Genomic DNA, 13,627 nt, shown 5'->3' on the forward strand with positions numbered 1-13,627 from the left:
TTTGTTTTCTATTCTGAGTTTAAGTTACCGGCCTGGCTAGCCGCAGACGGGAGAGTTGCAATACTTGGGAAATTGGAGTCCTGGCGGGAACAAGGGAATTGTTTATTGGTTCCGCCTGGATGTACCATTGGCTAAGGTGGAATGGAAACAGAGAATTGAGGATTTTTAATTAATTGTTTGGGGGTTTTGAATTGTAGTTATCTATTTAGTGTTTCTTTTAGTATTAATTTTGAATTGTATTGTTTGATGTTGTCATTTATTTTTGTGTTTAATGTAATTTAACTTTTTTGTGTCTCCCCTTTTTGTGTTGTAATGGGCCTATATCTTTTCCTTTTATAAGCTGTGCGTTTTGTTTATTTGGGGAGTTGTAATTGGCCAGCTTACCCTGTGTGAGTTCTTGTTTGGTTGTTTTCACTTGTTTTGGTTGCGACAAGTTTGACTTATTTGATTTGGGTAAATAAAGACCCATTTTTTTGTGTGTGTAAACCTGGGTGTTCCTTTTCTTGACCTCTCGGTCCCTCACAGGTGTTTTATCGCCTTTAGCTGGAAATGGACTGTTTAACGTGGTCGTTGTATATTACTGACACTCTGTGTCAGACCGACAAACCTTTTCTCTCTCCATTTACAGGAGAGTGGATGTGGTGGACTTTATTTGATCTTATTCGCTTAGTAGTTCGGAGAACAGGGTATCAGTATTGCACAGCGACCACGTTGAACAATCCATTTCAAATAAAGTCGATTAAAAACTCCCGTTTACATGAACAATGAAACACAGTTTGGAGTGATCACGTTGAGCTGGGAGTAGTTTTTACTATTTAAGAACACGTGTCAAAGATTTTATTTAATTTTGTTCGTGTCAAAGAACTTTTAGAAGTTTTAGTTTGTTTGCCACGTGATCGCTCCGAACGGCGTTTCTTTGTTTATGTCAATGGGTGTTTTTATCGCCTTTAGCTGGAAATGGAGTGTTCATCGTGGTCGTTGTACATTACTGACACTCTGTGCTCCGAATTGTATACCGTTGAGTGCTTTGACAGGATATCGTTGAAATGTAAATAAAGGTGCCTGATTAATTTGATATCTTTGAGAAATACACTTCCGTTCACTTGCACTCAGTGTGGCTCGCAGCAACAGCGATGTTAGTCTTCCAACTGAATTAATTTGAGTTGATTTATGTTTTAAAGATTTATGTTTTACAGGTTTTACTCAATGAGAAGCACTGTACCCAGGCCTCATAAAGGCTCTGAGTTTTTCTACTTGATATTATGTGTATGTGCTGTGCAAAATGTCTTATCTACAGAAACAAGATATGGAGACTGCTGAGCCCATCTACTGGTCGAGAAGAAACAACTGCACCTGGTTCTGTGAAGGACACCCTGAGTGGGAGGAAGAGGCAAGCACAAGAATATAACTATTGTGTGAAATGTAGTGTGAGCATACAGGACTGCCCTGCATGCCTTTAATGCTGTTGATCTATATCCTGAGCTCAGTCTGAATTATTCTGACTTTATTAAACTAATTAAGATTTTTAGGTTTAAAAGTAAGTCTCATCATTGACAGACCTGAACCTGAGAGGGAAACAACAAAGATTTTCCAAACACAAGGAAGGAATTGATGTAGGGACGAAGGCGTGAAAAAGAAGGGGAAATGGACGTGTTGTTTTGGCGTGGTGAGGGGCGGCGTAAACGCCGCGCTCCGGCCAAGTTTGCGGTGGGGCACCTTTTTCTCGGGCAGACAATGTCGAAGAGTTGCAGAAGACATGAAAAGAGTGGAGTGGAAAAGCTGGTGTGCGTCTTTGGCCTGCTGCCGGTGCCTTCTTTAAATAGCTCGCATTCGCGGGCTGCTTTCGCTTACGGCCATACCACCCTGAGCACGCCCGATCTCGTCCGATCTCGGAAGCTAAGCAGGGGCGGGCCTGGTTAGTACTTGGATGGGAGACCGCCTGGGAATACCAGGTGCTGTAAGCTTTTGCTTTTCCTTCACCAGTCAGCGAGCGCTCTTCTCCAGGGCCGACTCTTTTGGCTCGCTCCTTTACCCTTTTACATTTGCTGCTGCTTTGCTTTGCCCTTCTCTGTGCCGCCTTTCTGCCGTCGCTGTGACGGAGGACAGCTCAACGTCGTCATTCTTGCTTTCTCCTCCAGGGAGCGATAGACAGACTCTCTCTCTCTCTCTTCAGCGACCTCTTTAGAGCTGCACGTTCCTTGCAACTCGGGCCCTTCTCTTCGACTTGAGAGGTTGCCAGTCTTGTTTGTCAGTCCAACGCTTGAATGCAAACTGCACCGGGGAAAAAATAAATAAATAAACAAATGATTTAAGAAATTCAAGAATCAACCGAAGAGCTAATTATTTATTCGTTTAAAGAAATCCTAGGCACGGCCGCTTTAAGTCCTTCGACATTAGGCCCCCATTTGTTTCCTCTCGGGGTGCCTGACTACAAAATCCGTATTTGCCTTTTCCTGCGTCAGGAATCCTCAAATAAGATCCACCACATCCACTCTCCTGTAAATTTCAGCTCTGACCTAATCAAACGACCTGAACATGCTGATCCATGTCTTCAGGATCAACGATCTCGTTGAACTCAATTGGTCACCACTGGTGCCTTCTTTAAATAGCTTGGCCTGCCTGCCTTCTTCGGATTGCTCCGCTTCTTTAAATAGCTCGCCACGGCTTACGGCCATACCACCTTCTGAGCACGCCCGATCTCGTCCGATCTCGGAAGCTAAGCAGGGGCGGCCTGGTTAGTACTTGGATGGGAGACCGCCTGGGAATACCAGGTGCTGTAAGCTTTGCTTTTCCTTCACCAGTCAGCGGCGCTCTTCTCCAGGGGCCGACTCTTTTGGCTCGCTCCTTTACCCTTTACATTTGCTGCTGCTTTGCTTTGCCCTTCTCTGTGCCGCCTTTCTGCTTCGTCGCTGTGACGGAGGACAGCTCAACGTCGTCATTCTTGCTTTCTCCTCCAGGGAGCGATAGACAGACCTTCTCTCTCTCTCTTCAGCGACCTCTTTAGAGCTGCACGTTCCTTGCAACTCGGGCCCTTCTCTTCGACTTGAGAGGTTGCCAGTTTTGTTTGTCAGTCCAACCGCTTGAATGCAAACTGCACGGGGAAAAATAAATAAATAAACAAATGATTTAAGAAATTCAAGAATCAACCGAAGAGCTAATTATTTATTCGTTTAAAGAAATCCTAGGCACGCCGCTTTAAGTCCTTCGACATTAGGCCCCCATTTGTTTCCTCTCGGGGTGCCTGACTACAAAATCCGTATTTGCCTTTTCCTGCGTCAGGAATCCTCAAATAAGATCCACCACATCCACTCTCCTGTAAATTTCAGCTCTGACCCTAATCAAACGACCTGAACATGCTGATCCATGTCTTCAGGATCAACGATTCGTTGAACTCAATTGGTCTATGTTTGCATTGTTTAATAATTGATTCCGTTTTTATTTCATTTTACTTGTTGTAGTTTTTAGTTTTTTTACTTTTAGTTTGTTTGACACGTGATCACTCCGAACGGTGTTTCTTTATTCATGTCAGTGGGTGTTTTTTATTGATTTATTTAGTTTTTACGATTGCTAAACAGGTGTCAAAGGTTTTATTTAATTTTGTTCGTGTGAAAGAACTTTTAGAAGTTTTAGTTTGTTTGCCAGGTGATCGCTCGAGCAGCGTTTCTTTGTTCATGTCGATGGGTGTTTTGATCGCCTTTAGCTGGAAATGGAGTGTTCATCGTGGTGGTTGTACATTACTGACACTCTGTGCTCCGAATTGTATAGCGTTGAGTGCTTTGCATTTACATTTACATTTAGTCATTTAGCAGACGCCTTTATCCAAAGCGACGTACAAATGAGGTAGGCATATAGAAGCAAATTAATATCAGCAAAAGGGCAGTAGTGCATAAGTGCTCTTGAGTGGGGTCTTGTCTTACCTAACGCAGACACAAGGCTTTTTTTTTTTTTTTTTTTTTTTTTTTTTTTTTTAAACAATAAAAGGATAGGAAGGAGCAGGAGAAGAAGAAGAAGAAGAGAGTGCTATCAATGTTGGGTCAAGTGCAAACGAAAAAGATGAGTTTTGAGTTGGTTTTTGAAGACTGCTAGTGACTCTGCTGCCCTAGTGGTAATGGGCAGCTCGTTCCACCAGCGAGGAACAGACCAGGTGAAGGTGCGCAAGAGTGATTTTGCACCTTTTTGTGAAGGCACTGCAAGGCGCCTTTCGTTTGCAGAGCGTAGGCACCTGGAGGAACATATGATTCAATTAGTGAGTGTAAGTACGAGGAGCGGAGCCTGTGATTGTCCTGTAGGCCAGCATCAGGGATTTGAATTTGATGCGGGCATCTATAGGAAGCCAGTGTAAACTAATGAAGAGGGTGTGGCGTGGGCCCTCCTTGGTTCGTTGAAGACCACCCTAGCCGCTGCATTCTGGACCATCTGAAGAGGTCTGGTTGTAGAGGCTGGGAGGCCAGCAAGAGAGGCGTTGCAGTAATCCAGTCTGCTCAGGACTAGTGCCTGGGCGAGGATCTGTGTAGCGTGTTCTGATAAGTATGGTCTGATTTTCCTGCCGCTTTAAGTCCTTCGACATTAGGCCCCCATTTGTTTCCTCTCGGGGTGCCTGACTACAAAATCCGTATTTGCCTTTTCCTGCGTCAGGAATCCTCAAATAAGATCCACCACATCCACTCTCCTGTAAATTTCAGCTCTGACCCTAATCAAACGACCTGAACATGCTGATCCATGTCTTCAGGATCAACGATTCGTTGAACTCAATTGGTCTATGTTTGCATTGTTTAATAATTGATTCCGTTTTTATTTCATTTTACTTGTTGTAGTTTTTAGTTTTTTTACTTTTAGTTTGTTTGACACGTGATCACTCGAGCGGTGTTTCTTTATTCATGTCAGTGGGTGTTTTTTATTGATTTATTTAGTTTTTACGATTGCTAAACAGGTGTCAAAGGTTTTATTTAATTTTGTTCGTGTGAAAGAACTTTTAGAAGTTTTAGTTTGTTTGCCAGGTGATCGCTCCGAGCAGCGTTTCTTTGTTCATGTCGATGGGTGTTTTGATCGCCTTTAGCTGGAAATGGAGTGTTCATCGTGGTGGTTGTACATTACTGACACTCTGTGCTCCGAATTGTATAGCGTTGAGTGCTTTGCATTTACATTTACATTTAGTCATTTAGCAGCCTTTATCCAAAGCGACGTACAAATGAGGTAGGCATATAGAAGCAAATTAATATCAGCAAAGGGCAGTAGTGCATAAGTGCTCTTGAGTGGGGTCTTGTCTTACCTAACGCAGACACAAGGCTATTTTTTTTTTTTTTTTTTTTTTTTTTTTTTTTTTTTAAACAATAAAAGGATAGGAAGGAGCAGGAGAAGAAGAAGAAGAAGAGAGTGCTATCAATGTTGGGTCAAGTGCAAACGAAAAGATGAGTTTTGAGTTGGTTTTTGAAGACTGCTAGTGACTCTGCTGCCCTAGTGGTAATGGGCAGATCGTTCCACCAGCGAGGAACAGACCAGGTGAAGGTGCGCAAGAGTGATTTTGCACCTTTTGTGTGAGAGCACTGCAAGGCGCCTTTCGTTTGCAGAGCGTAGGCACCTGGAGGAACATATGATTCAATTAGTGAGTGTAAGTACGAGGGAGGCGGAGCCTGTGATTGTCCTGTAGGCCAGCATCAGGGATTTGAATTTGATGCGGGCATCTATAGGAAGCCAGTGTAAACTAATGAAGAGGGTGTGGCGTGGGCCCTCCTTGGTTCGTTGAAGACCACCCTAGCCGCTGCATTCTGGACCATCTGAAGAGGTCTGGTTGTAGAGGCTGGGAGGCCAGCAAGGAGGCGTTGCAGTAATCCAGTCTGCTCAGGACTAGTGCCTGGACGAGGATCTGTGTAGCGTGTTCTGATAAGTATGGTCTGATTTTCCTGCTGCCGCTTTAAGTCCTTCGACATTAGGCCCCCATTTGTTTCCTCTCGGGGTGCCTGACTACAAAATCCGTATTTGCCTTTTCCTGCGTCAGGAATCCTCAAATAAGATCCACCACATCCACTCTCCTGTAAATTTCAGCTCTGACCCTAATCAAGCGACCTGAACATGCTGATCCATGTCTTCAGGATCAACGATTCGTTGAACTCAATTGGTCTATGTTTGCATTGTTTAATAATTGATTCCGTTTTATTTCATTTTACTTGTTGTAGTTTTTAGTTTTTTTACTTTTAGTTTGTTTGACACGTGATCACTCGAACGGTGTTTCTTTATTCATGTCAGTGGGTGTTTTTATTGATTTATTTAGTTTTACGATTGCTAAACAGGTGTCAAAGGTTTTATTTAATTTTGTTCGTGTGAAAGAACTTTTAGAAGTTTTAGTTTGTTTGCCAGGTGATCGCTCCGAACGACGTTTCTTTGTTCATGTCGATGGGTGTTTTGATCGCCTTTAGCTGGAAATGGAGTGTTCATCGTGGTGGTTGTACATTACTGACACTCTGTGCTCCGAATTGTATAGCGTTGAGTGCTTTGACAGGATATGGTTGAAATGTAAATAAAGGTGCCTGATTAATTTGATATCGTTGAGAAATAGACTTGCGTTTACTTGCACTCAGTGTGGCTTGCAGCGTCAGCGATGTTTGTCTTCCAACTGAATTAATGTGAGTTGATTTATTAAGGAAGGAAGGAATTGATGTAGGGACGAAGGCGTGAAAAAGAAGGGAAATGGACGTGTTGTTTTGGCGTGGTGAGGGGCGGCGTAAACGCCGCGCTCCGGCCAAGTTTGCCGGTGGGGCGCCTTTTTCTCGGGCAGACAATGTCGAAGAGTTGCAGAAGACATGAAAAGAGTGGAGTGGAAAAGCTTGTGTGCGTCTTTGGCCTGCTTCCGGTGCCTTCTTTAAATAGCTCGCATTCGCAGACCGCTTTCGCTTACGGCCATACCACCCTGAGCACGCCCGATCTCGTCCGATCTCGGAAGCTAAGCAGGGGCGGGCCTGGTTAGTACTTGGTTGGGAGACTGCCTGGGAATACCAGGTGCTGTAAGCTTTGCTTTTCCTTCACCAGTCAGCGGCGCTCTTCTCCAGGGCCGACTCTTTTGGCTCGCTCCTTTACCCTTTTACATTTGCTGCTGCTTTGCTTTGCCCTTCTCTGTGCCGTCTTTCTGCTTCGTCGCTGTGACGGAGGACAGCTCAACGTCGTCATTCTTGCTTTCTCCTCCAGGGAGCGATAGACAGACCTTCTCTCTCTCTCTTCAGCGACCTCTTTAGAGCTGCACGTTCCTTTGCAACTCGGGCCCTTCTCTTCGACTTGAGAGGTTGCCAGTCTTGTTTGTCAGTCCAACGCTTGAATGCAAACTGCACGGGGAAAAAATAAATAAATAAACAAATGATTTAAGAAATTCAAGAATCAACCGAAGAGCTAATTATTTATTCGTTTAAAGAAATCCTAGAAACACGGCCGCTTTAAGTCCTTCGACATTAGGCCCCCATTTGTTTCCTCTCGGGGTGCCTGACTACAAAATCCGTATTTGCCTTTTCCTGCGTCAGGAATCCTCAAATAAGATCCACCACATCCACTCTCCTGTAAATTTCAGCTCTGACCTAATCAAGCGACCTGAACATGCTGATCCATGTCTTCAGGATCAACGATTCGTTGAACTCAATTGGTCTATGTTTGCATTGTTTAATAATTGATTCCGTTTTTATTTCATTTTACTTGTTGTAGTTTTTAGTTTTTTTACTTTTAGTTTGTTTGACACGTGATCACTCGAGCGGTGTTTCTTTATTCATGTCAGTGGGTGTTTTTATTGATTTATTTAGTTTTTACGATTGCTAAACAGGTGTCAAAGGTTTTATTTAATTTTGTTCGTGTGAAAGAACTTTTAGAAGTTTTAGTTTGTTTGCCAGGTGATCGCTCGAGCAGCGTTTCTTTGTTCATGTCGATGGGTGTTTTGATCGCCTTTAGCTGGAAATGGAGTGTTCATCGTGGTGGTTGTACATTACTGACACTCTGTGCTCCAATTGTATAGCGTTGAGTGCTTTGCATTTACATTTACATTTAGTCATTTAGCAGGCGCCTTTATCCAAAGCGACGTACAAATGAGGTAGGCATATAGAAGCAAATTAATATCAGCAAAGGGCAGTAGTGCATAAGTGCTCTTGAGTGGGGTCTTGTCTTACCTAACGAGACACAAGGCTTTTTTTTTTTTTTTTTTTTTTTTAAACAATAAAAGGATAGGAAGGAGCAGGAGAAGAAGAAGAAGAAGAGAGTGCTATCAATGTTGGGTCAAGTGCAAACGAAAAGATGAGTTTTGAGTTGGTTTTTGAAGACTGCTAGTGACTCTGCTGCCCTAGTGGTAATGGGCAGATCGTTCCACCAGCGAGGAACAGACCAGGTGAAGGTCTGCAAGAGTGATTTTGCACCTTTTTGTGAAGGCACTGCAAGGCGCCTTTCGTTTGCAGAGCGTAGGCACCTGGAGGAACATATGATTCAATTAGTGAGTGTAAGAAACGAGGAGGCGGAGCCTGTGATTTGTCCTGTAGGCCAGCATCAGGGATTTGAATTTGATCACGGGCATCTATAGGAAGCCAGTGTAAACTAATGAAGAGGGTGTGACGTGGGCCCTCCTTGGTTCGTTGAAGACCACCCTAGCCGCTGCATTCTGGACCATCTGAAGAGGTCTGGTTGTAGAGGCTGGGAGGCCAGCAAGGAGAGGCGTTGCAGTAATCCAGTCTGCTCAGGACTAGTGCCTGGACGAGGATCTGTGTGGCGTGTTCTGATAAGTATGGTCTGATTTTCCTGCCGCTTTAAGTCCTTCGACATTAGGCCCCCATTTGTTTCCTCTCGGGTGCCTGACTACAAAATCCGTATTTGCCTTTTCCTCGTCAGGAATCCTCAAATAAGATCCACCACATCCACTCTCCTGTAAATTTCAGCTCTGACCTAATCAAGCGACCTGAACATGCTGATCCATGTCTTCAGGATCAACGATTCGTTGAACTCAATTGGTCTATGTTTGCATTGTTTAATAATTGATTCCGTTTTATTTCATTTTACTTGTTGTAGTTTTTAGTTTTTTTACTTTTAGTTTGTTTGACGCGTGATCACTCGAGCGGTGTTTCTTTATTCATGTCAGTGGGTGTTTTTATTGATTTATTTAGTTTTACGATTGCTAAACAGGTGTCAAAGGTTTTATTTAATTTTGTTCGTGTGAAAGAACTTTTAGAAGTTTTAGTTTGTTTGCCAGGTGATCGCTCGAGCAGCGTTTCTTTGTTCATGTCGATGGGTGTTTTGATCGCCTTTAGCTGGAAATGGAGTGTTCATCGTGGTGGTTGTACATTACTGACACTCTGTGCTCCGAATTGTATAGCGTTGAGTGCTTTGACAGGATATGGTTGAAATGTAAATAAATTGCCTGATTAATTTGATATCGTTGAGAAATAGACTTGCGTTTACTTGCACTCCAGTGTGGCGTAGCGTCAGCGATGTTTGTCTTCCAACTGAATTAATGTGAGTTGATTTATTAGGAAGGAAGGCATTGATGTGGGGACTTAGGCGTAAAAGAAGGGGAAATGGCGTGTTGTTTTGGCGTGGTGAGGGCGGCGTAAACGATAGCGCTCCGAGCAAGAGAAGAAGAAGTGAGAAGAGCCTTTTTCTCGGGCAGACAATGTCGAAGAGTTGCAGAAGACATGAAAAGAGTGGAGTGGAAAAGCTTGTGTGCGTCTTTGGCCTGCTGCCGGTGCCTGCTTTAAATAGCTCGCAATGGGCTGCTTTCGTTCCGGCCATACCACCCTGAGCACGCCCGATCTCGTGATCTCGGGAAGCTAAGCAGGGGCGGGCCTGGTTAGTACTTGGATGGGAGACCGCCTGGGAATACCAGGTGCTGTTTGCAGAGCGTTCACCAGTCAGCGAGCGCTCTTCTCCAGGGCCGACTGTTTTGGCTCGCTCCTTTACCCTTTTACATTTGCTGCTGCTTTGCTTTGCCCTTCTCTGTGCCGCCTTTTGCTTTGATCGCTGTGACGGAGGACAGCTCAACGTCGTCATTCTTGCTTCTCCTCCAGGGGCGATAGACAGACCTTCTCTCTCTCTTCAGCGACCTCTTTAGAGCTGCACACTTTGCAGCTCGGCCCATTCTGGACCATCTGAGAGTTGCCAGTCTTGTTTGTCAGTCCAGAGGCTTGGAGGCAAACTGCAGGAGAAAAAATAAATAAATAAACAAATGATTTAAGAAATTCAAGAATCAACCGAAGAGCTAATTATTTATTCGTTTAAGTAAATCTGATTTTCCTGCGCTTTAAGTCCTTCGACATTAGGCCCCCATTTGTTTCCTCTCGGGGTGCCTGACTACAAAATCCGTATTTGCCTTTTCCTGCGTCAGGAATCCTCAAATAAGATCCACCACATCCACTCTCCTGTAAATTTCAGCTCTGACCTAATCAAACGACCTGAACATGCTGATCCATGTCTTCAGGATCAGCGATTCGTTGAACTCAATTGGTCTATGTTTGCATTGTTTAATAATTGATTCCGTTTTTATTTCATTTTACTTGTTGTAGTTTTTAGTTTTTTTTTAACTTTTAGTTTGTTTGACACGTGATCACTCCGAACGGTGTTTCTTTATTCATGTCAGTGGGTGTTTTTTATTGATTTATTTAGTTTTTACGATTGCTAAACAGGTGTCAAAGGTTTTATTTAATTTTGTTCGTGTGAAAGAACTTTTAGAAGTTTTAGTTTGTTTGCCAGGTGATCGCTCGAGCAGCGTTTCTTTGTTCATGTCGATGGGTGTTTTGATCGCCTTTAGCTGGAAATGGAGTGTTCATCGTGGTGGTTGTACATTACTGACACTCTGTGCTCCGAATTGTATAGCGTTGAGTGCTTTGACAGGATATGGTTGAAATGTAAATAAAGGTGCCTGATTAATTTGATATCGTTGAGAAATAGACTTGCGTTTACTTGCACTCAGTGTGGCTCGCAGCGTCAGCGATGTTTGTCTTCCAACTGAATTAAAGTGAGTTGATTTATTAAGGAAGGAAGGCATTGATGTAGGGACGAAGGCGTGAAAAGAAGGGAAATGGGCGTGTTGTTTTGGCGTGGTGAGGACGGCGTAAACGCCGCGCTCCGGCCAAGTTTGCCGGTGGGGCGCCTTTTTCTCGGGCAGACAATGTCGAAGAGTTGCAGAAGACATGAAAGAGTGGAGTGGAAAAGCTGGTGTGCGTCTTTGGCCTGCTGCGGTGCCTTCTTTAAATAGCTCGCATTCGCGGGCTGCTTTCGCTTACGGCCATACCACCTGAGCACGCCCGATCTCGTCCGATCTCGGAAGCTAAGCAGGGGCGGGCCTGGTTAGTACTTGGATGGGAGACCGCCTGGGAATACCAGGTGCTGTAAGCTTTGCTTTTCCTTCACCAGTCAGCGGCGCTCTTCTCCAGGGGCCGACTCTTTTGGCTCGCTCCTTTACCCTTTTACATTTGCTGCTGCTTTGCTTTGCCCTTCTCTGTGCCGCCTTTCTGCTTCGTCGCTGTGACGGAGGACAGCTCAACGTCGTCATTCTTGCTTTCTCCTCCAGGGGCGATAGACAGACCTTCTCTCTCTCTCTGCAGCGACCTCTTTAGAGCTGCACGTTCCTTTACAACTCGGGCCCTTCTCTTCGACTTGAGAGGTTGCCAGTCTTGTTTGTCAGTCCAACGGCAGATACAAACTGCACCGGGAAAAAATAAATAAATAAACAAATGATTTAAGAAATTCAAGAATCAACCGAAGAGCTAATTATTTATTCGTTTAAAGAAATCCTGAAACACGGCGCTTTAAGTCCTTCGACATTAGGCCCCCATTTGTTTCCTCTCGGGGTGCCTGACTACAAAATCCGTATTTGCCTTTTCCTGCGTCAGGAATCCTCAAATAAGATCCACCACATCCACTCTCCTGTAAATTTCAGCTCTGACCCTAATCAAACGACCTGAACATGCTGATCCATGTCTTCAGGATCAACGATTCGTTGAACTCAATTGGTCTATGTTTGCATTGTTTAATAATTGATTCCGTTTTATTTCATTTTACTTGTTGTAGTTTTTAGTTTTTTTACTTTTAGTTTGTTTGTTTGCGTGATCATCTCCGAGCGGTGTTTCTTTATTCATGTCAGTGGGTGTTTTTATTGATTTATTTAGTTTTACGATTGCTAAACAGGTGTCAAAGGTTTTATTTAATTTTGTTCGTGTGAAAGAACTTTTAGAAGTTTTAGTTTGTTTGCCAGGTGATCGCTCGAGCAGCGTTTCTTTGTTCATGTCGATGGGTGTTTTGATCGCCTTTAGCTGGAAATGGAGTGTTCATCGTGGTGGTTGTACATTACTGACACTCTGTGCTCGAATTGTATAGCGTTGAGTGCTTTGCATTTACATTTACATTTAGTCATTTAGCAGGCGCCTTTATCCAAGCGACGTACAAATGAGAGTAGGCATATAAACAAATTAATATCAGCAAAGGGCAGTAGTGCATAAGTGCTCTTGAGTGGGGTCTTGTCTTACCTAACATTGCAGACACAAGGCTTTTTTTTTTTTTTTTTTTTTTTTTTTAAACAATAAAAGGATAGGAAGGAGCAGGAGAAGAAGAAGAAGAAAGAGAGTGCTATCAATGTTGGGTCAAGTGCAAGCGAAAAGATGAGTTTTGAGTTGGTTTTGAAGACTGCTAGTGACTCTGCTGCCCTAGTGGTAATGGGCAGATCGTTCCACCAGCGAGGAACAGACCAGGTGAAGGTGCGCAAGAGTGATTTTGCACCTTTTTGTGAAAGCACTGCAAGGCGCCTTTCGTTTGCAGGCGTAGGCACCTGGAGGAACATATGATTCAATTAGTGAGTGTAAGTGCGAGAGAGGCGGAGCCTGTGATTGTCCTGTAGGCCAGCATCAGGGATTTGAATTTGATGCGGGCATCTATAGGAAGCCAGTGTAAACTAATGAAGAGGGGTGTAGCGTGGGCCCTCCTTGGTTCGTTGAAGACCACCTAGCCGCTGCATTCTGGACCATCTGAAGAGGTCTGGTTGTAGAGGCTGGGAGGCCAGCAAGGAGGCGTTGCAGTAATCCAGTCTGCTCAGGACTAGTGCCTGGGCGAGGATCTGTGTAGCGTGTTCTGATAAGTATGGTCTGATTTTCCTGCGCTTTAAGTCCGCCCGACATTAGGCCCCCATTTGTTTCCTCTCGGGGTGCCTGACTACAAAATCCGTATTTGCCTTTTCTGCGTCAGGAATCCTCAAATAAGATCCACCACATCCACTCTCCTGTAAATTTCAGCTCTGACCTAATCAAACGACCTGAACATGCTGATCCATGTCTTCAGGATCAACGATTCGTTGAACTCAATTGGTCTATGTTTGCATTGTTTAATAATTGATTCCGTTTTTATTTCATTTTACTTGTTGTAGTTTTTAGTTTTTTTTTTTTACTTTTAGTTTGTTTGACACGTGATCACTCGAGCGGTGTTTCTTTATTCATGTCAGTGGGTGTTTTTATTGATTTATTTAGTTTTTACGATTGCTAAACAGGTGTCAAAGGTTTTATTTAATTTTGTTTGTGTGAAAGAACTTTTAGAAGTTTTAGTTTGTTTGCCAGGTGATCGCTCGAGCAGCGTTTCTTTGTTCATGTCGATGGGTGTTTTGATCGCCTTTAGCTGGAAATGGAGTGTT

The 13,627-nt window shown here is 43.8% G+C and overlaps 3 non-coding genes and 2 pseudogenes across 3 annotated transcripts; all 5 read left to right on the forward strand.

Moving 5' to 3' along the window:
* The first annotated feature begins 1,845 nt into the window (after nt 1–1,845).
* LOC122334754 lies at nt 1,846–1,964 on the forward strand. Its single transcript, XR_006248804.1, has one exon. It is a non-coding gene; the product is annotated as a 5S ribosomal RNA (ribosomal RNA).
* A 699-nt stretch (nt 1,965–2,663) lies between these two features.
* LOC122334757 lies at nt 2,664–2,783 on the forward strand (annotated as a pseudogene).
* Nucleotides 2,784–6,886: 4,103 nt separating this feature from the next.
* LOC122334769 lies at nt 6,887–7,005 on the forward strand. The gene has a single exon (XR_006248808.1). It is a non-coding gene; the product is annotated as a 5S ribosomal RNA (ribosomal RNA).
* A 2,727-nt stretch (nt 7,006–9,732) lies between these two features.
* On the forward strand, nt 9,733–9,849 carry LOC122334766 (annotated as a pseudogene).
* Nucleotides 9,850–11,228: 1,379 nt separating this feature from the next.
* On the forward strand, nt 11,229–11,346 carry LOC122334755. Its single transcript, XR_006248805.1, has one exon. It is a non-coding gene; the product is annotated as a 5S ribosomal RNA (ribosomal RNA).
* Nucleotides 11,347–13,627: the final 2,281 nt, after the last annotated feature.

Source organism: Puntigrus tetrazona, unplaced genomic scaffold (genome assembly GCF_018831695.1).
Source record: "Puntigrus tetrazona isolate hp1 unplaced genomic scaffold, ASM1883169v1 S000000642, whole genome shotgun sequence".
Classification (NCBI taxonomy): domain Eukaryota; kingdom Metazoa; phylum Chordata; class Actinopteri; order Cypriniformes; family Cyprinidae; genus Puntigrus; species Puntigrus tetrazona.